The sequence below is a fragment of the Leopardus geoffroyi genome, chromosome A3 (assembly GCF_018350155.1).
Source record: "Leopardus geoffroyi isolate Oge1 chromosome A3, O.geoffroyi_Oge1_pat1.0, whole genome shotgun sequence".
Classification (NCBI taxonomy): domain Eukaryota; kingdom Metazoa; phylum Chordata; class Mammalia; order Carnivora; family Felidae; genus Leopardus; species Leopardus geoffroyi.
The window spans coordinates 11,407,933-11,430,086 of NC_059336.1; the positions used below are offsets into that span (position 1 = coordinate 11,407,933).

General features: G+C 54.8%; 1 protein-coding gene and 1 long non-coding RNA gene across 5 annotated transcripts in view; one reads left to right on the top strand and one right to left on the bottom strand.

Moving 5' to 3' along the window:
* Positions 1-22,154, bottom strand: part of LOC123580033 — a 233,138-nt gene continuing 210,984 nt past the window's right edge. The window contains exons 3-9 of one of the 4 annotated variants that reach the window (XR_006703092.1): positions 13,879-14,112; positions 12,903-12,962; positions 7,327-8,287; positions 5,369-5,526; positions 4,010-4,243; positions 2,723-3,264; positions 1-753 (exon numbers count right to left, since the gene is read on the bottom strand). The gene's annotated coding sequence lies outside the window, so the exon portion shown is untranslated. Of the gene's footprint in view, positions 754-2,722; positions 3,265-4,009; positions 4,244-5,368; positions 5,527-7,326; positions 8,288-10,847; positions 11,731-12,902; positions 12,963-13,878; positions 14,113-22,154 lie in introns of those variants that run through there. The other 3 variants (XR_006703090.1, XR_006703091.1, XR_006703093.1) reach the window with 3 other exon arrangements.
* Positions 11,894-14,053, top strand: LOC123580037. The gene is made up of 3 exons (XR_006703096.1): positions 11,894-12,636; positions 13,044-13,229; positions 13,337-14,053. It is a non-coding gene; the product is annotated as an uncharacterized LOC123580037 (long non-coding RNA).

Consider the following 22,154-nt stretch of genomic DNA (forward strand, 5'->3'; position numbering starts at 1 on the left):
CCAGCTTCCATCTTACAAGGACTCCTCTGATTCTACTGAGCACACTCAGATAATCCAGGGCAATCTCCCACCTCAAGCTCCGTAACTAAGTCACAGCTGTGAACTTCCTTTTTGCCTAAGAAAGTTAACATTCACAGGTTTGGGGGATTAAGATGTGGGCAGCTTTGGGGGACATCATTCAGCTGACCACTGCCTCTAAAGGGATCCTGTTAGAACCTAACCTGTGTCCCTTCTGCTCAAAATACCCCTTGACCCCCCCCCCCGCCCCCCAAGTACATGCAAAGCCCTGACACATCTTCTACTCGTCTCCTTTTCCTCTCCTGCGCCCTCACCTGGCTCCAGCCACAGGCCTCCCTGCTGTGCCTCAACGGTCCATGCAAACGCCTGCCTCAGGGCCTTTGCACACACTGTTGCCTCTACCTAGAACCTTTCACTCTGCCTCTTCCCAAGGCTGGTTCCTTGTCACCCTTCAGGCTTCACCTCCTCAGAAAGCCCCTCTCGGACACCTCTCTGTAACAGCCCTTCCGCCTCCTCACAGCCACATTTGCCACCGTCTGAAATGACCCTGGTCTTCTTTCTTGTTTATGGTCCCCTTTCCCCCACTAGAGTGTTAGCTCCTGACGACCCAGGAGGGGCTCGTGCTCCTCTGCTGGACCTCGGCACCAAGGACAGGGTCTGGTACACGGTAGGTGCTCAGAAAAGACTTGCTCCGTGAATCCGGGGGTTGCCAATTTCAAATGTCCCTCAACGCTGCTGTGAATAAAATACACATTCATTTAAAGGCATTCTGACCTTCCCAGGGACTTTTTGGTTTGATTTATCTTCCTAGTCAATGATTAAGACACTGTCTTCAGATGTCAAAAGTTGGTGAGGCATCATCTATACTAGGCAAGCAAGGACTCATGTGGGCCCAGAAGAGAGCCAGGGGTCTCCTGAGGACAGGAGCCACCAGGAGCAGCAGTGGCTTCTTCTGATGGAGAGCGGGAGCACGGAGGGGGCCACCTGGGCAAGAGGCGCTTTCTCTCTGTGCCTCAGTTTCTGCCTCTGTAAAATGGAAAGCACAACAGGGCTTACCTTGTGGTGGGGACCTCGGTGCTAGGGACGCTTGGCACCAGATAATTCTGTGCTGTTGGAGTTAAACAGCATCCGTGGGTTCCATCCCACCCACAGCCAGTAGCATCCCCCAGTCGTGACAGCCCCAAATGTCCCCAGATAGAGCCTAACGCCTCCTGGGGGCCAAGATCGTCCTCGGCTGCCTCCTAGGGCCCTCCTGGGGGTTGAGAGGTGATGTGGGCACAGAGTCTGGCACAGGGCCCGGCGCTCAGCAGCTGCTCGGGGCACGGGAGCTGCTGCTGTCTGGTTAAGAGGGTGGCCAAGCTGGAATCCTGGCTCCGCCACTCCTTAGCAGGTGGCCTCGGGCAAGGGACTGCAACCCCTGAGACCAGTTTCTTCATCTGAAAAATGGGATAATAGTAGCACTCCCTTTCTTGGGGCTCTCAGGAGGGTTAAAGACCATGCCCAGCAGACAGTAAGTGCTCAATAAACGGGAACTCTGACAAATAGGGTGAGGGGTGGGGAAAATGAAGGCTCTTGGAAAAAGTGGGAGCAAGAGAAAAGGCACTTTGCAAGTTCCTCCTGGGGTCTGTGCCCCTGACTGACGGGCACACAGAGGCACAGCTGCCCACACCCAGGAGGCCAGCTGGTTCAGCCCCTCAGCCCTGCTGGGCCATTTAATAATTAAGCTGGGAAAGGGGGCGATGAGGCTGGAAGGCCCGCAGTGACCAGGCCTGGCCTTGTTTGGCTTTGGTGACGTGATGGCCCTGGGATCATGGCCTTCTTGAGCCCATAAACAGGGGGCTGGGCCCCGAGACAGGCAAGGCCAGGCCAAGGTCTGTGCTGGTGGCCTGCTGCCCGAGTCATGAAGGGGGTGGGAAGAGAGGTGCTCGGCGGCCGCAGGAAAGGGGTCCCTGTGGAAGGAGGGCTGTTTCTCACGGGGTCGCTTCCCTCCCTCCAGCATCTCTCCTTCCCTGCCCCACCCCCTCTCCTGTCACCCCCACTTTCTTGTGCACTTACTACGCGCAGAGCTCTGCCCAAACACTTTATGCGGATTGGCTCCCCCCACCCCCATCGGGGAGGGCGCTCTGCCCCCTCCACAAGCCAGTAAGGCTCCCATTGCCCAGGTAAGGAGCCAGAGGCTCCAAGGGCTTGAGTCACCGGGTCTGGAGTCTCCCACGCTAACCTCACGGCCCTGCCCACTGCCCCGCCGCCCCCTTCCCCGTCGTTCCCTCTCTCTCTGTCTCTCTGTCTCTGTCTGTGCGTGTGTTTCCTTCTCTCTGTTTCTGTATTTCTCATCTCTGCTTCTCCCCTCGCTCTCTCCCTGTGTTTCTCTCTCTCCTCTTGTCTCCCCGCCTGGCCTGCCTCTCTCTGACTGCCCCGCCTCGCGGCCCTGTCTCCCTGCAGCCAGCACATTATGTCCCTGGTCAGAGCCTGACGTCAGGCAGGGCCTGGCGGGCGGCCACGGGCCGCTGCCGGGCAGGCGGAGGGAGTGCACGCCTTCCCGGTCCCCACTGCGGTGGCCGCCCGCCCGGCTCCCAGCTCCGGGCTGCAGTCCTCCCGGCCTGGCCTCAGCTGGCCCAAGAGCGGATGGCGCTTGGTGGCCACCTGGCCCGAGGGCCTGGGGGGCTGCGGCCTCTCACATCCCCCTCCTTCACCCAGACCCCACCTGCTCAGTCCCAGCGAGCATTCCTCAACCCGGGGAGGTTCGGAGAGGTGTGAGGGGTGGTTCCGGGTGACAGATGTGGGTGACACAGCTGGGGTTTTAGGGGCAGGGACTTGTCATGGGGGTACAGCCAGGCACGATGAAGGAGTGCCCCGCCTGAAATGTAAACAGTGCCCCTGCCGAGTTGGTCTCAGGCCCCATCAGAGCTTGAATAAGTGGCTTAAAAAATGTAATATTTCTTGTCTGGTTTGTTTGGTTTTCCCCCTCAGATTTTCAAAGCAATGCCATTTCCTTGAAGGACATTTTGAAGGGCATCTGAGCACCCTGGTTTAAAAACAGACTTCGGGGTTAGACCAGGCTCGCCCAGATCCAGCCATGTGACCTTGGGCCACTGGCTTTACCTGTTGAACCTCAGTGTTCTCATCTATCAAATGGGCATGATAAACATACACGCCTTAGACAGCAATGGCGGGGATGAAGCAAAACCATGTTTACAGAGAACAGTCACCTTTTCTCTTGTCTCCTTTATTCTTCTAATTTTAAATCTAGGAAATACAGAAAAGTACCGAGAAAAAACAAAACAACACAAACAAACCAAAAAAACCAAGGTCACCCAAAGAGAACCACTCTAAGATTTTCGTGGAAATTCAGCTCAGTTAATGTTTTTATATTGAGATCCTGCTATGGCCTGCTTTTTCTTCAACGTTTTTATTTATTTTTGGGACAGAGAGAGACAGAGCATGAACGGGGGAGGGGCAGAGAGAGAGGGAGCCACAGAATCGGAAACAGGCTCCAGGCTCTGAGCCATCAGCCCAGAGCCCGACGCGGGGCTCGAACTCACGGACCGCGAGATCGTGACCTGGCTGAAGTCGGACGCTTAACCGACTGCGCCACCCAGGCGCCCCATATGGCCTGCTTTTTCACTTTTCATGAAAATAGAACCTGACTTGAAGTTTCATTTCAAAAGATCTTGGCTTATTTTATTATCATTTTCAAAAAACATACACGCACATTCAAAAGGTTCAAAGGGTGTCCAGCGAGGAGAGAGGCTCTTTCCCACCTCAGCCCCCGGGTCCCCTTTGCAGAAGCAAACACAGTGGGCAGTTTCTTGTGTGTCCTTCCTTCCTTTCCTGGTGTCAAATCACCTTTAGACCCGTGATTTCTAACCCCTCTCTTCATCTGGGTTTTGTTTGTGTGCTTTAATTTACTCAGTTGCAAAGCATGACGTTACCAAAACACGAGAACATACAGACCATCAAAAGGAAAGGGAACATAAGGAAAGAGAATTACCTGAAATCTTACGACCCCTTCGACATTCCGGAGTCTACCCTCGCAGGCTTCTTCTATTCCTTGACGTCTGGGACCAGGCATCTTTTCTTCTTAGCGCTGACCCACGTTGGTGATGATGTATTTGTGTACTGATCTGATGACCCTCTGCCTTCCCCCTGTGTCGTGAGTTCCAGGAGACAGGGACGGCCATGCCTGGGTCCCCCACACCCAGCGGAGTGCTGGCACACAGTAGGCCTGTAGTGGACAATTTCCAAATGAGTGAATGAACGAGTTTACAAAAGGGATTGTACAATATAGGACACTACCCCGTGACCTCTTTACTTACTTATTTATTTACTTACTTATTTATTTTACTTAACCTACCGGGTACATCTTCCCACATCTCCAGCTAGACAGCAAATCTCCATTTTTCATGTCTACACGGAGACACCACAATAAACATCTTTTTGATGCTGGCCAGAAGCTTCTGCCCCTAACTGGGAAATTCTTTTTCAAAAGCAGATTTGTTAACAAATTCCATATGATCCTCCTGTGCCCCAGCCCTTCGGCCACTTACTTTCAGCCTGACACTTCACTGGTTTTGTGGGCCCATTGTTTTCTGGGACAAGTCAAGATTTACTGTCTGCCCCCGACATCATGTTTTTCCAGAGAGGCTTAGGAGTCAAGAACTCATCCCACCCCCACCCCACTGTTTCCGACCGTTAAGGGCTCTGTGGATTTGTTGAAGTTGGGAAATGGTGTAACCCTTGCCTCCCTGGCTGTCTCGTTGCAAATAGCACACACCTCGCTCATTCGTACCTCAGGGCCTTTGCACTGGGTGTTCCCTTGCTCCCCACGGATATTTACTCAGCCTACCTACTTCAGGCCTCTGATCAAGTGTCACCTTCTCAGAGAGTACTTGTGCAACCATTTTTTTCTAAATTAGCATCTCTTATCCAGTTTTACACTTCTTCATCAAACATTTATCAGTATCTGGTATCCTATCCTATCCTATAAAGTTATCTCAGTATTTTGGGGTTTTCTTATTCACTGTTCATCTCCCCCACTTTGAGGGAAGGAACTTAGTTTTTCTTCTCTCCTACAGTCTCCCTGGCCCTAAAACAGGGCGCGAGCCTTGTTGGTGCTCAGGAAATACTGGCTGCATCAGTAAATGTTAATTTCCGGATTCCAAGCTTCCTTCCGAGGCTGAAGATTGATGGCCATCATTCATTCATTCATTCATTCATTCATTCAAGATTTATCTCTTGAACACCTAGTGTGTGCCAGGGCCTGTCTGGGTGCTGGGAGTACTACACTGGGTAAGGCAGACGGGCCCTCCTCTTGAGGGATGTGCTCAGTGGTCTGGGAGATGTACTTAACATCAGGTAATGACATCCAGGTGGACTTGTGGGTAGCGGGCCGAGGGGCGAGAACCAGGCTTGCGTTCTGATAGACGTGGGCCCCCGGCTCTGACGCATCCCTTGCAGAGCTGGGTAAACTGCCAGGGTGACACCAGTGGTCCTCTTTAGTTCTGCCTGCTGTCCTTTTGGGATAAGAGGAGGACAAATCAAAAGTGATGGCAGAAGGCTTTCCGTACTCCTCCCCAGCCTGGCGGGTCTTTGCCTAGTGAGCTCAGCTTCGCCCTGCTTTCTGGCCACGCCTCACCTTGCGTACCCGCTTCAGGGAAACTCCTTCCCTAGTGGCCACACCCCCGGAGGGAGATGCCAGAAAACTCACTTTCCCAGCCTCCCTTGCAACTTGAGGCAGGCGTGGGGTTTGGGCTTCACCAGGGAGACAGGCCTCCTTGAGATGTGCCGTTAGAAGAGCTGGGCGGGGGGCGCCTCGGTGGCTCAGGTAGTTAAGCGTCTGACTTCAGCTCAGGTCACGATGTCACAGTTCCCGAGTTCGAGCCCCGTGTCAGGCTCTCTGCTGTCGGTGCAGAGCCTGCTTTGGATCCTCTGTCCCCCTGTCTTCCTCTGCCCCTCCCCCCGCTCATACTCTCCCTCTCTTTCTCTCATAAATAAATAAATGAACATTAAAAACAGAAGAGAAGGACAGGAGGGGAGGTGTGGAGGAGAACGCACCGTGCATCTGGCAGATGCAGTGGGAGGGTCCTCAACAAAGGAGGGAGGACTCAACAAAGCGGGCTCCCTGGGCAGCTCGTACCTGGCTGTGTAGCCTGCCGTCCTGACTCGGGGGCCCACCTGGGATAATGGCTATGAGTAGCAGGAAGTCAGAAACTACCTAAATGCTCAATGACCAGGGAACGGTTGAGCTAATTAGGTGGTAATTCCTAAAAGAATTAGAGACAATTCCTCCAGCAAAATATTAGTGCAATACTCAGGATTAGGTTCCTCTTTGAGCGGCTAAAAGCCCAAGATGCCAGGGGCTTAGATGAAACAGAAATTTGTTTCTCCCTTATATAAAAGAAGTGTGGAGGCGGCAGTCCAGGGCTGGTAGGGTGTCGTCATAAATTCACCAGGGATTTGCATGTCTTTTCTCTTGTTGCGCCACCATGGCCCAAGATGGCCACTCAGATGCTGGCCATCACATCTGCATTCCAGGCAGCAAGGAGGATAGGAAGAAGAGCAGGCACCCTCGCCCTGTGGACACTACTTAGAGGTTACTTATGTCTCATTGGCCAGAACTGAGTCACATGGACACAGCTGGGAAACGTAGTTTTTTTTTTTTTTTTTTTTTCTTCTGGGTGGCCACGTGCCCAGCTAAAACTTGAGATTTCTATTATGAAAGAAGAGGGAGAGGTCAGGGGAATGGAGGAGAAACTGGGGTCTCTGCCACAATCGGCAACAATTACAAACAACGTCCAAGAGGATTTTGAAACAACACGGAAAAAAAACCCAGCTTCGTAGTTTGGGGAATGCAGGACTCGCAGTTGTATATATCGTGAGACTGCAACTTTGTGACAAAACTTCAAAACAGAGGGAGCTACTCAGAGGGAGAAGCTGCTAAAAGGTGGGCCTCTGTGGGAAGTCCGGTGGGACATTTTATTTTTTTCTTTGTATTCTGCATTTTCCAGGTCGTGGATAATTGAGCAAATTTAACTTCCTAAAAGAAACAATGCTGCGCACGTCACAGAATCTGCTCGAGCCAGTATTCGTGCCCCGCAAGTCTGTTCTCGAACGTGCCAAGGCAGCCAGATGGGAAAAGCAGAAATGAGACGACATCCAGTCCCAGACAACATGATTGGGACCGGGGAAACGCCCAAGGAACCCGCAAAAATTGGCTCGGAAGGGAGGGGCCTGGGACTTGTCACAGGTTCAGATCACAGCGCTCCTGGAGTGTCCGCGCCCCGACCTTGGCCAAACCGCTAATCTCACCTCTGCACGGTGGAACCGTCTCCGGCTGGGAGGGGCTGCAGGAGGAGGCGGCTCCCCTGAAGTGTGTGCACCAGGGCCCTGCACAGAGCAACAGCCAGGGGAGGGGTTTTGCCCCCCAGGGGACACGTGGCGACCGGGACGGGGGGCTGTGCTACCGATCCCGGGGATGCTAACAGTCTACAATGCGCGGGTCAGACTCCCGCTGCAAAGAGTGATCCGGTCCCAGTGTCAATAGTTCTGAGTTGAGAAATCCTGCTGTAAACACACATCAGCTGTTACCGTTATCAGGCTTGTTTCCTGGCTTTCGCTGTCGTGAGCTGCACGGCAGGGGTCAGTTGTGTCGCATACCTGTCGACACGTGTGTTTGTGCGGGACGGGTTTCTGGGCAGGACTTTGCCACAGCACCCCCGCTCTGCACCCGCACGCTGTGGCCTCCGACTGTCCCCGAGGGGTCTTCTGCAGCGCATCTCAAGCTCTGTGCTAGGAAGCCGGGGACTTGTCTCTCCCCCCCGGGGAGCTGGGAGAAGGAGCAGGGTGGCCCCCGGCCCTCAGTCCGGGGACTAACAGCGTGGCCCCTGCTGGTACCTGTGGGATTTGCAGGACGTGTCCCCAGAGCTTGCTCTCTGGTGGGCACGCTGCTCAGCTCATTCCCCCCTCCTGAAACCCGGGGGGCGGGGCAGGGAGTGCTACCCCCTCCGTGTCAGAGATGAGGAGGAGGCAGGCCCCAAGGCGGTGCAGGCGTCGGCTGGCCCCAAAGCCAGCACACTCTTCCCAGAACTCACCGCCCCGCTCAGGGGTTCTCCACCTGGCCGCATATCAGAATCACCTGGGGAGCGCTGGCCCGGTGAGGCCAAGCTTGGTTCTGGAACCAAACACATCTTGACTTGAACCTTGGCTCTTCCTCCTCCTGGCTGTGGGACCTGGGGTCAGCGGCTGCCTCTCTGAGCCTCAGGTTTGTCCGCTAAAAAAGAAAGATTAGTATTAGTGACTAGCTCAGAGGGTGGCCGGGAGGTTCAGTGAAATGCCCTACATCATAGGCTGCACATGGGCCAGGTATACAGTAAGCACTCATTAAGTGTTGGCTTTGATTTTTATTTTTGGAGCAGGGCTGGGGCACGTGTGTGTGTGTGTGTGGGGGGGAGCCATTTAAGCTCTTCAATTGATTCTAATGTGTCCAGCTAGTCATCCATCCATCCATCCATCCACCATCCATTACCTACCCATCCATCAAACTATCCAATCATCCATCCATCCATCCATCCGTCCACCCGTCCACCCACACATGCATCCGTCCATCCCTCCACACATCCATCCATCCATCCACCATCCCTCCATCATCCGCCTATCCATCCATCCAATCATCTATCTGTAGTTACTCAACCATTTATTTAACACAAACTATGTGCCTGACTGGGCCCTGAGGACACGGAAGTGATCAAGAGAAAGGCCTGCCACTCACGGAGTTGACAATTATCAGTGCTGGGAGAATAGACAAGAAAATAAGTGACAATAAGGGAGTGAAGACACAGACTATAAACCGTTGGACACATAAGTAGGTAGGACGGTGCCATAGCGGGGGACGATGGGATGACGCTTCTCCTCCAGATGGGGCAGTTCCAGACCTCCCTCCACCCTGCTCTGTGTCTCAGAGCAGATCTGGGGGGACAGCACCCACCTTAGGAGCCCACGCTTCCCCGAGGTAGATGCCAGAAAACTCATTTTCTCAGCCTCTCTTGCTGGATGCAGGCGCGACAGCCAGGAGGCCGGAGAGGTAGGGGTGGGAACTGAGGTTCAGACAGGGCAAGGGGGTCGTGGGAAACCAGGTAGCTAGGGAGCGGGGGAGGCTGGATTTGAACCCAAGTATACTGGACGTCTCAGTCTGATCCCCTCACTGGTTCATGGCCCTCACTGTGGGCGACTGCATTGAGTTGACGGGAAGAGACGGGAAAGTTGAGGAGTTCGGCCAGCATCACGCACGGAGGCCGGCTTACTGTTTACCAGTCACCTACTGTAGTCCAGGCCTGACTCATAAGCACGGGCTCACCGCAACCCTACAAAGCAGGGCGAGCAAACCAGGATTCAGAAAAGTCAGGTAAATCACCTGAAGTCACACAGCAAAGAAGTCAGTAGACCCCATTGACAACAAGAGGACCCACTGAAGGGGCGTATGTCTGACTCTCTGACCACACTGGGAGCAGCCCAGGATCAGAGTCCACGTCGGAAACTTCTTTCCACTTCCAGACCAAACCCGGGGGCGCTACCTATGGCAGGCGTTCAAGAGTAACGGAAACGTGCAAGAAAGCACGGCCAACTTCCAGGGATTCGCTTGCACGTTTCAGAGGCTCAGAAGTTCCTTCTTCTCCCGTTTTTTCTCCTCAATACCTTTCACTTGGAAACTCTAGCTGAGTCATTCTTTGGATCCATTTTAGCTCTTCTAAAATGGCGGCTTGGTGCGTGCGTGGAGGGGGCAGGGCGTGGAAAGCACCATTTCCCACACTCTCAACCTGGACGCTAGTCTATCCACACATCTTCCATTTCTCCATTTATCCATCTGCCGCCCACCCACCCACCCACACTTCCATGCACCTATCCCATCCATCACCCCAGGCAGGCTTCCATTCTTCCATTGATCAGTAAATCCAATCCCCACCAGCCCATCCCTCCCTCCCTCCATCCATCTACAAACACCCACCGAGCATCTCCCTTGGGCTGAGCCCTAGGCTGGGCTCAGAGGCACTAGAAATCAGGTTTGCTCCTTGATCTCATGGAGCTCCCAGCGCAAGAGGCAGTTCTGATGGATGGGAGGAAGGGCTTGTTCGTTCATTTGTTCCACACCCGTTCCCTGCTGCCTCTTACGTGTCAAGCGGTGTTAGACCCTGGGGAACAAAGATAAAGGAGACGGGCCTTGGGCTCCCATCCTAGTGAAGAGACAGTAAATATGTGCCTAGACAGGAAGTACTTATTCAATAACAGTTTTGTTCGTCTGCGCATGTTTGCTGATGCCTCCCACATGGCAGACCTTGGCTTTGGGGATATGGAGATACAGAAGCTTTATTTCTCTTGTCCACTAGGGGCACGGTCCAGTAGAGAGCTTCCACAGGCTGTGATGTAAGCTGCTTTCAGGGTGTGAGGAGGAACCCAAAGAAGCAAGGATGTGGCCTGGGGAGCTTCCTGGTGGGGGGGAAGTGGGTCCTGGTCTGAGCCTCAAGGATCAGCTGGGGTCTACCAGTTAGCCCCGCTCCCTGGGATCCCCGCAGGCTTCTTTCTCCCCTTCTGCAGAAGGTGAAGGTCAGACTCAGGGGCCCCCGCAGACCCCCTCCCTCCCACCCGGGCAGCCCCCTTGTTTTTTATTTAAAAAATTTTTTAATGTTTATTTACTTTTTGAGAGAGAGACAGAGAGAGACAGAGTGTGAGTGAGGGAGGGAAGGGCAGAGAGAGAGGGAGACACAGAATCCCAAGCAGGCTCCAGGCTCTGAGCTGTCAGCACAGAGCCCAACACGGGGCTCGAACCCACAGACTGTGAGATCGTGACCTGAGCCGAAGCCGGACGCTTAACCGACTGAGTCAGCCAGGCGCCCCTCGGGCAGCCCTTCTGAGGCTAGGACTCAGACCCTGTCTCAGGGCAAGGCCCTGGACAGCTAGCCGGACGAACCTTGGAGACTGTCCCGCAGTGACCAAGGTCCACTGGTGACATTGAGGTTGTTTGTACGAATGTGCCCCATTCTCCTAGGGACTCTTGTTTACAGAAAAAAAACAACTCTGCTGACATGACTGATGGTGTGAAGGGGTGGCTGAGAGTGTCCAGCCGTGCACGGTGCCCTGGGGAACCAGAGACACTGGTGCCAGGGGGAGGGGAGGGGCAGAGGTGAGGCTGGACTTGGGAGGCAGGGGCCAGATCACGCGGGACCTCACAGGCCTTAGGAAGGGCTCAGGGTTTGATGGGAATGGTCGCGGGGAGAATTTGAGCTGGATTCCAGTGGGTTAAAACGTAAGCATCGAAACCCCCAGATAACGAGTCTAGTGATTAACTCATTTGCTCATTCATTCACCCAACCGGTATCTGAATACCTACTCAGTTCCAAGCACCGTTCCAGGCACTGGGGAATCAAGGGTGAACAGAGCAGCCACAGGCCTTGCCTTCTTGGGACCAGAGGGGACACAGACCCTGAATCAAGTGGCCACACAATGAGGTGCAGACAGTGGGGAGTGCTATCAGGGAAGGCTTCTTCCGGGTGACACACGAGAAGCTGGCTTAACACTTGATTCAGCCAAAGTGTCAGGTGCTGTGCTGGGTGAGCAAGGAAGACGGGGTCCCTGCCCTCAAGGAGCTGACGTTCCAGTGAGACAGACACACCCATAAACAGACAACAGCGACTGGGGGCCTGCAGAAACAGGGAGGACTTCCTGGAGGAAGGGGGATGAACAGGAGTTAGTTAGGTGAGGGACTGTGAATGGGGGTGAGGGAGGGGCGGGTAGGGTGTCTCTCCAGTGACCTGCTGGCCTCAGGGGGCAGGGGGAGGTGGGAGAAGATGCCACGGCTTTGGGGGGAGGTCGTGACTCAGTGGATCGAGGGCCAAGGCCGGGGACACAGGGAGAGGCGGGGTATTCTCTGGGGCAACCTGTCTCTCCCTCTCCGTCCCTGTCTCCTCGTTCTGTTTCTCTCATTATCTGTCTGTCTTTCACGGTCAGATACTAACTGGTCTTGGGAATCTCTCAGTGTCTCTTGGCCCGTTTCTCTTTTTTTTCTACGCTCGGGTCATCTTCATGAGATGTCAGTAAGAGACAAGGATACTGGGAAAAACCCCGAGCGGGTGGGCAGGAAGCGAGGTCAGGGGCACAAGGACAGCTGAGCACAGGGACAGGCGGTGACTGAATGTTCTGTTTTGGAAAGACGGCTCTGGTCAGGGGCGAAGGTGGCTGACCACGAAACCCGATAACCTGGCCAAACACTGCTGCAGCCAGCCCTCTGGCCACAAGCCCCGTGACCAGTGGGTGCCGTGCAGAATTTTCCCGGAGGGAGGGGAAGAAGGGGGAAAATGGCCCACGGGCAGCTTGTCCTCGGCAAGTGGGCCCAACACGAAGGGATGGAAATCAGGGAAGAGCGAATTCTCAAGCGAGACCTCAGTGTGGCTTGTCTCCACACGCTCTTCGAAAAGGGTCAACGCATCCCGAGGCCCTTACTGCGTGCCAGGCATTCAGTCCCCGCTCACTGTCTCCAGCAGAGCATTCTGGTTCAAGACCATGGACTCTGGAGCCAGACCACCTGAGTCTGAACGCTGGTTTTGCAAACTCCTAGCCCTGTGACCCTGCGTAAGTTACTGAGCCTCTTTCTTCACGTGTGAACCGGGGAGAAAATAGCACCTGTCTCATACGTTCGAGGTCAAGTTTAATATTAGTTCATACGTGTAACAAGGTAAGTGCTCAACAAAATGCAAGCTGTTAGCATTTCAGCCTTGTGATTGCAGAGCTCATGCTAAGGGGGCAGAGGGAGTCACGTTCAAACCCCTGCTTCACCACTTCTTAGCTCTGTGACCTTGGTTACGGCTCATAACCTCTCTGGCCCTCTCTTTGCTTACCTGTTAAGGGAGCATGATCTTAGTTCGCACCTCAGCAGGTGGTTGAGAGGGTCTGTGTACCTGCAAAGTAGACGGGAAGCACTCACTCCACAGGCGAAGGTAAGTCCCAAAGAAGTTCATTCTTTTCCTCCATGTGTCCAGCAGGCTCCAGGGCCCCCGAGCACCTACGATGTGCTGGGTCCTGTGCTCTTTCTGTCCTGGAAGGCAGCAGTGGGCAGCTGGAGAGGGAGCGAGCCCTCCTGGTGCACAACTTTAGACCTAACAACAGCCTTCCGGTGCAGGCAATATCAACCCATTTCACAGAGGTGGAAACTGAGGTCTGGAGAGGTAAGTCAGCTGCCAAGGCCAGAGGTTTGTGAATATGGGCTCCTCGGAGCTGCTTCTGACCCAAACTCCTGTGACAACCCCACCCACCATGTCCTCTGTCATCACAGGCAACTAGGACCTGAACCTCTCTCACACACTTGGCTGTGTCCCCTGCCTTGGAATCTCCAGCTGGCCCAGAGCTCACCTCAGAAATGTTGGGTGTACCAGACAGAAACTGCAAACCCGAAGGGTTGTGCTGTCCCCAAATTAACCTTCCCCATCCCTGGCTTCCTTATCCTATGCCAGCCAGCTGGAGGAAATCGATGCGGCCATCAACTCCCTGAGCACTCCCCTCACCACCAAGGCAAGAGGCAGGTGACATGTGCAGAAAGGGACAGAAGGGGGTCTCGGGGTCCAGAGCCCCAGGTGCTCATGCCTGGCCGTGCGACTTGGCACATGGCGCTTCCTCTCTCTGAACCTGTTTCCTTGTCTATAAAATGGGCACATAGAATCCACCCCTGCGGCTGATATGCAGAACAGAGAGAGCATGGGGACAGCATGAGGCACGGGGCAGGTGCCCAGAACATGACAACCGTCCTTACTACGTGGAAGGGATGGCTGAAACTCTTTCCCCCAACCCGAGTCCCTCAAGCCCAGTTTGGCTTCTTACCGTCAGTGGTGAGCTCCTCATGAGACAGTAGAGTGGTTAAAAGCACGAGCCTTGGACTTGACTGCCTGGGGTCAAATCCTGCCTTTGCAGCTTTGCCTCCTGTGTGATCCCAGGCGAGTGATTTCACCTCGATGGGCCTCAGTTTCCCCATCCATGAATAGATGTGATAACAGTTCCCATGTTTCTGCGATGTTGTGATGATCGAATGGGTTCGCGGAGGTCAAGGCTGGGACCCTGCCAGGCACACACCGAGAGCCATGGAAGGGTTTGCTGCTCTTCAGACATTGAAGGGAGAATCGATCTGGTGGGTTCTGCACAATTTACAAAGCACTCGGGGCCAGGGATGGAGTAGGGAGCTGGAGGAGAATCCTGATCTGAACCAGGAGGTTCGGATTTTACGAAGCAAGGTCCATCGTATCTGGGAAGGGCTCTGTGCAAGGTCCCTGTGGCCCGGGGAAGGGCTGCCCCACACCCATCCTCCCGTGGGTGCCCGTGTTTAGGCATCTCCGTAAGGCGGCAGGATCACCCTTCTAGTTGCTCGGCCTGGAACCCTAGACTTGTCTCCGATTTCTTCATTTCTGTCACTTCTGCTGGAACAGCATGTCCTGTCTGGGCTACTTTCTGAACAAATCCAGAATCTGAGGCCAGGAACTCCCCCCACACCCGCCCACCTCCACCGCCACACCCTGGGCCCGTTGCCATCTCCTAAAGCCCGGACCATTGCAGTCGCCTCCTTCATGATTGTCCCCCTTCCCTCCATGTCCCTGACGGTCCATTCTCCACATGAAGCCAGAGGGGTTCTTTTAGAATCTGGAACCTAGATCGTGCCCTCCTCCGTTCAGGACCCTCCATAGTTCCCACGTACCCCAGAGAAAAGCCCGAGTCCCTCCAATGATATGCAGGGCTCTGCACAACCCGGCCCCTCGTCTCTCTGCCCTCACCGCCTCCCACGCCACCCCAGCCACACTGGCCTTCCCCGCATCCTCACACATGCCAGGCACGATCCGGCCTCAGGGCCTTTACACCTGCTGTTTCTTCTGCCAGGAACACTCTTCTTACAGATATCCTCCCTGCTTAACCCCGCTTCGTTTCAAGTCTATCTTCAAATACCTGCTCAGTGAGGCCTCCCCTGGTCCTGCTCCTGCTTCGGGATCGGTACCCGTCTGAGGCTCTCCACCACCCTTCCCTGCTTTACTTTTTCTCTTTAGCGCTTATCATCACCTGAGACACAATATAGTTAATTTACCCATTAACGTTTTGTTTTAATGTTTATTTTATTTTTGAGAAAGAGAGAGAGAGAGAGACTGTGTGAGCAGGGGAGGGGCAGAGAGAGGGAGACGAAGAATCCTAAGCAGGCTCTGCCTCTCAGCCCAGAGCCCTGACAAGGGCTCGAACTCAACGAACTGTGAGGTCGTGACCTGAGCCGAAATTAGGAGTCGTTGGCTCAACCGACTGAGCCACCCAGGTGCCCCCTTACCCATTAACGTTTATCCCCTCTCCACCTCCACCTCCAGAATGTGCGCTTTGTTCACTGTCGCACCCTGGCACAGACGGGTGATCAATAAACACAAGCGAGCGTGTTACCTTCGCCGCTGCCCGGGGTGGGGGTGGGGGGGCGCAAGGGGGCAGCCGGGACCAGAGGAGGCTGGTCTGAGAGCCTGGAAGGATGGAACTGCCACCGAGTGACATGGGGAACGGGTGGGAGGAGCAGGTTTTGATTCGGGACGTGTCAGACGAGAGCTGCCGCTCAGGGTTCACTAAGGCCCGGCCACCGTTTCAGGGCCTCGGGACCCAGCAGAGTGAAACGCTGAGCCCCCGATGTGGCACCTTCTCGTGAATCTGAAGGCTGGAGCTGCCGTGAACTTACCAGGAAGCCTTGAACCAGTGCGAGGCATCACTCCCCGGCCTCGGTTTTCCCATCTGTCAATGGGATGACAGTCCGTCCCTCCTGAGGCTACGGTGAAACTCAGTGATCTAATGCCTCTGAGGCGCCTGGCACCCGGTGGGCACTTGACCAGAGCTCATTTGTCCCCTGTCCAGCCCCCACGCTGGCTGTCCCCCAGGGGACTGTGCCGCGAGCATTATTTTTAACCGTGGCTCCGGCGAGCTGGGCAGTGGCTCTGAAGGCCGCGGGAAGACCACAGGGTGAGCAACATCCCGGCTCCCTCGATGCCAGGAGGTCGTGGCGTGGAAACATCAGGGGAGGCCACCCTGTATCCCTGCCCGGTAACCCTTCTGCGAAATTATGTCACCCGGTGCTGTTTATAAACAGCACTGACCTGTCCCGAGCAGGGTGCCGGGGGAGGGGGTCCCGGCCCAGTCTCCCCGCCCTTCACCCCGATTCTGAGCGGGCGGGGGCCCCTCCCATTAGCCCTCATTCACAGAGCAAAGTCGGGGCAGCTGGCCTCTGGCCAGACATTGCCTGCTTATTTCAACACCTCTGAGCATTTTGCAGCTGACCAGCCCTGGGGTATTTTTAAACGCTGGCCTCGGCCAACCTCTTTGTCACATTCCGGTCGGGGCTTGGATTCAGTGCATGTCCCAGTTAGGGGAGCTGGGGGGGGAGTGGCGGGAGGGATTCGTTGACAAACATTTAATGAAATTCCAGGACCTGCGGTCCTACTGTGCGCTGGGCCCCATAGCAGGAACAGAGGCCCAGGGGACCGAATGTACACAGCTTGTTCTCAACGTGGCCCTAGTCTGGCGAGGACACTGTGACAGGCGCAATCTACAAGGCCCAGTGGGTTATGTAAATGAGTGAAGGGGCCCAGGGAGAGGTGACAGGAAGGGGTGGGGACTGTGGTGGACCCCTCTGGGGGGGGGGGGTGGCTGTTCTTCAGCTCTAGCCTCTGTCCTCACAAGAGAATCAGGACCAGTGTGCCCAGAGCGTCTGACTTTTCAAAAGAAGCTGCAAATCCAGGTTTATGTGGAATTTCCTGCAAACATTTCTTGACTTTTAAATGTTGGCAACAATTTTTTTTTTTTTTTTTTTTTTTTGTAACGTTAAAAACATTCTGAGAGCCAAATGAAACCCGTTTGTGGGCCGGACTCAGCCTACAAGAGTCAAGTCCACGGAGGCAAACAGTTTGCGTTTTCTGATGCAAACAGATGCATTAGAAAATGCTCAGCAAACCCAGGCTGAGCACCGGCTAGGAGTTCCTTCTACTATTCTAGGCCCCAGAGAAACAGCAGGGAACAGGATGGAAAACATCCTTGTCCTCGCAGCTTAGATCTGGAGCCAGCCTGGGCTGGCTTGTGAGTTCTGCAAGCTGGTCGTTAGGCGCAGCCATCGCTAACAATTCAAGGATACGCACTTACGGTCAAATAAGTCAGAATCGAAAACAAAGGTAACAACTCCTCAAACTCATCACTCTCTAATTATTTCACTATTCTCCACATCCTCAAGACTATTCACCTCTGTTGTGTCATGTCACGCTGTACGATATTATGATATTATACGATGCAAATAGTACATAATGCATATATGCCACCACACATCTCTTCTCACCCCCAAGTTCTGTGAATTCCTGTTGAAATTGGTCGCGGTGGGAGTATTTACACCACAAAAACTGGCAAGTGTAAAACCAGAGCTCCCCCTTGCCTGTTGCGGTAAACATTTAGCAGCAAAACCAGATTAAGACAGATACACTGATAATATGTAATGTGTCAGACGATAATACCTACAATGAAAGCAAATGAAGTATACAGAGGGTTAGATGGTGATGGAGGGGAGTATTTTAGACAGACAGGCCATGAGGAGATGATATTTGAGCAGAGACCTGAATAAAGTAAGAGAATGAGTCACACAGATATCTGGCAGAAGGAGGTTCAGGCAAAAGGAACAGCAAGTTTCCGCCTGGGGACAGGTACAAGCTTGCTAGTTGAGCACAGGGAGGAGGCAAGTGTGGCAGGACCAGAGGGAGGGAGGGAGGGAAGGGGGCAGGGAGGGAGGGAGGGAGGGTGGGAGATGAAGCCGGGGAGGTAGGCAAAGGTCAGATCATACAAGGTCTTAGAGGCCACGGTGAGGAGGGTGATTTTTGCTTTAAGGGAGATGGGAGTCCTAGAGGGTCTTGAGCAGGGGAATGACAGGACTTAATTCCCCTTTTAAAAAGTTTCCTCTGACTGTGGTGGGCGGAGTGGGACAAAGCTGGAAGCTGGGAGACAAGGGAGGAGGCCACTGTCACATTCCAGGCAGGTGAGGACGGTGGCTGTAAAGGCAGCAACAAGAATATGGATTCAGAACGTGTTTGGCAGTCGAGTCAACAGGATTTCCGATGAATGGGATGTGTGGGGTGAGGGAACAGGGGATCAAACGTGCTCTGTAGGTTTTGGCCTGAGCACCTGTTTGGGGGGAGGCACCATCTCCTGAGACAAGACCAGTGGGCAGGACCAGGGCTTAGGAGGGGCATGGGAGCCTCCGTCGTGTGATGTTTGAGAGGTCTGTGTGACACCCGCGTGGAGGTGGCAACCTGCCAGTTGGGCAAGGGACCCCGGAGCAGGAGCACAAGGGGGTTCCGGAAGCAGTGTCTCTGTTGCTACGGCAACTCCTTGCCGGGCCGGGGTTGACGGGGGTTCTGGGAAGGACTTACAATGAGCAAGTTGTGACGTCGAAGGAGAAGCCTCTGGCAGATGGAGAATGAAGGAACAGCATCTGGGGGAGGGAACAGCAGAGGCAAAGGCCTGGAGGCAAGGAAACGTCTAGTCTTTTTACGGAATGGTGCGGGAGGGGACCCCAGGGTAGGGGAGGCTAGGAAGCCAGAAGAGCAGATCTGGTGAAGGGCTCCTTCTTTCAGTGAAGGAGGCCGGAAGGTGTCCTCAGGGCACTGGAGTGAATGGTGGGCAGGTGCAGGCCACAGAGGACGCCTTAGGAAGGAAACACGGCATCCATGTCTGGCCTTAGGTAGCATGGGATTGAAGCCCCCGCTCCCAGCATACACAGCACAACCCCTCTCCAAGTCAGCTGGGGCCTTTGCCAACCCAGCCAGTTTCTGGGAGAACTTACGCCATCGAACCAGGAAAACAACACAACCCTGAAGTGAGGGAGGAGGGGTGAAAAAAAAAATTCTGGAATCTTCAGTTTCTGGATTCCCATCATGTAGAAGGACCAGGAGGTCACTTCCCGGGACTGAGGGATAACGTAGGTGACCATGGCATGGTGGGGACCTCAGGTGTTTACAGGACCTTTGTAATCATCCTCTGGGAAGAGGCGTGGGGACAACGGGTCTGGCCCTCGGACTTGGGGCTTGCCCTGTCCTCAGTTTGGCTCTGAGTTCAAGGCAGGCTTTTCTGCCACATATTTGCTGTGTGATCTTGGGCAAGTCACTGGTCTTTCTGAGCCTCAATTTCCTTATCTGTACAAGGGGCTAGTAATGGTCCCTGTAACCGGGACACTCACCTGCCCCCTCCATCACTGGGGATGAAGTGAGATCACACAGAGCAACAATTAAGCTCAGTGCCTAGTTCAGGCCACACTCCCAATATACGTCAGCCGTCAATCATTATTTGCAACATTATTACTAATTATGGAGGGCTTACTTATGTCAGGCTTTGAGCTATGTGCACTATCTCATTTAAGCCTCATTCCCTCTCTGTGAGGATTATTACCAGTTCCATTTTACATACAGGGAAACAGAGCCTCGGAGAGTTGCGCAGGCTGGCCCAAGTGAAGATTGCTGTTGGGGCACACAGCTGGGATTTGAACTTACATCTGACCTCAAAACTTGTTCTCATGTTCATTCTGGGTTCTGCCTCCGTGAATCCAATCGGGCTCCAGAATTTCAGGAAATAGCAGTCTGTGTGACCCTTGGCATCCGTCTACATCAGTGGGCACCCCTAGCCTCCCCAGATCCAGCCAGCTCAGTCTACACGTTTGTTCTGGGGTGTAGACAGGACACGAATGATGGCTGCCCCAGGGCAGCGAAGGGCCTGGAGAAGCAGAGTCCTAGGCCAGCCTGAGGCTTTCCTCTTGAAGCAGGAGTCCAGCCGGGCACCCGTGTCCCATCAATAAACGTGCCCAAAAATAGCTTGCTGGGCCTGGCCAGGACAAGAGGACCAGGACGTCCTGTTCCCACTGGCTCTGGCCAGAGAGTGACCGTGTACTTGGCCTTCCCCATTGGAGGCTGTGGAAGGGAGGGCAGAGCTCATCCTGTCTGAGGACTCTTGGGAATAATCTGGGCACCAGCACCCCCGACCTCGACCCTGCAGGGCTTCCCGAATGCACTCACTGCTGGTCGGGGAGATGGCCGTGGGCGGAAGCAGGCAGCTTCCCCGGGACGTTGAGGGCTCGGACGCTGGGGGGACGCTTGTAGGGGTGTCCAGCATTGGGAGCTTCCAGCGTCGACTTAGCCCCCACAAACGCCCCCAGGAGGGGCTCCCTTGTTACCCCTTCAGATGGGGACGCTGTGGCTCACCTGCCCAAGGGCACAGTTAGTGGCCAAGCCGGGATTCAAAGCAGTTATATGTCCCCTTGCAACTACGACGATTTATGTCAAACTCAGTGGCTTAAAACAACACAAACTTATCCTCTTACAGTTCTGGAGGTCAGAAGTCAAAAACGGGGGTCACGTGGCTAAAACCCAAGTGTCAGCAGGGCCGCATTCCGTCTGGAGCCTGTTCCTTGCCTTCTCCAGCCTCCAGATGCCACCCACGTTCCTCGGTTCTGACCCTCGTCACATCTCCTTCTCTGACTCAGACCCTCCTGCTTCTCTCTTATAAGGACCCTGTGGTGACACTGACCCTACGGGATAACCCGGGCTAATCGCCCCGGCCTAAAACCCTTAACTTTATCCTGTCCGCCAAGTCCCTTTTGCCACGTATGGTCACGTGTTCGCGGGTTCTGGGGGTTGGAACGTGGACGTGTTTGGGGACCGTCATTCCATCTACCACGAACCCAGAACCCAGCTCCCACCTAGTCGTTCTGGCTTTGCCTGAGGGCACTGCGGGCAGCAGGACCAGGAATGGGCAGAGGAGATCTAGCGAGGTGGTGGGAGAGGGGCAGCCTGGGTCTCTCCGAGGTAAGCCTGGGGCCTTCGTGTGAGAAGGTCCCTGGGGGAGAGGGCAGGCCCAGGGATGAATGAGGCGGGCCAGGAGGGGACAAGGGGGTGCAGAACACTACTCCAGCTGAGCGGGGCCAGAGGAGAAGTAGGCCCAGGCGGCCAGAGCTGCTGACTTCCCAAAAGAAACTGGAAATCCCGGTTTTTATGTGACATCTCCAATTCTGAAGTGTCGGCAAACGCAAAAAAATTATGAGGGAACCACCCCCGCCGACACATGCCTACACACACACTGCGTGGGTCACACGGAACACGTCTGGGGCCAGGTGAGGCCCAGAGGCTGTGAACTCCTGGGCACAGGCCCACCGGGGACGGAGGGGGAGGGCATGTCCTCGCTGAGGGCAGTGGGTGACGGCACATCCGTGGAGCAGCCTGAAGGCGTTCCCTGGCCAGCTCTGTCCCCAGCGGGGGACGCCTGGACACAGGGTACTCGGGACAGGGACAGCGGGCTTCAGCAACGTCCGGGGGGGGGGGGGCAGGGCCAGACCGACGCCAGGTCAGTTGAACTCCACTTCCGGCTGTGACTCCATGCGGTCAGGCGGGCCGTGTGGCCTTGGACCGGCTACCCGGCCTGTCGGGTGCTCCACGGGGCGTCCAGAGTCACCCGTTCCAGCATTGCTGCTGCTTTTCTGGCCCTGGGGACTCAGAGCCACACAAAACAGAGCTGGCGCCTGCCTCCAGTGACCACGGATGGGCCACTGCTACGGAATTGGACTGGGGGCTTACTGAGTAGGAACTCCGAAGTGCTCAGCTTCTCCTCCACGGACCCGCTTTCCCCGCCTCATCCTTAATAAAAGGGTAATGAACGAATGACTTCTGCTCATTATCACTGAGCATCAGCTGAGGGTCACATACCCTATCCTCCGAACCTATGAGGCTGGTGTTACTACGGCCCCATTTTACAGGTGGAGAAACTGTGGCCAGGACACCCGGGTCCCATTAGGACCTCCTTGGGAAGGAGCCGCTGCCCCCGAAACCGTTCTCTCGGCCCCTCTGCCTTAGTTCTCAGCTACTCATCATCCAGGGAAGCTCTTAGGGTCACTGGTCGGGACAACCTTGGGGGTAACATGGAGGGCGCCCTCTGTCCACTACCCCTTGTTCTGAATTTGCCTCTTCCCAACTTCAAACAGGCGCCAGTTCTCGACCTTGCGGACCGGAGGCCCTTGGTGCCTTTAGAGATTTCAAACAACTGATCCCCTCTCAGGCTTCTGGACTTGAGGCCTG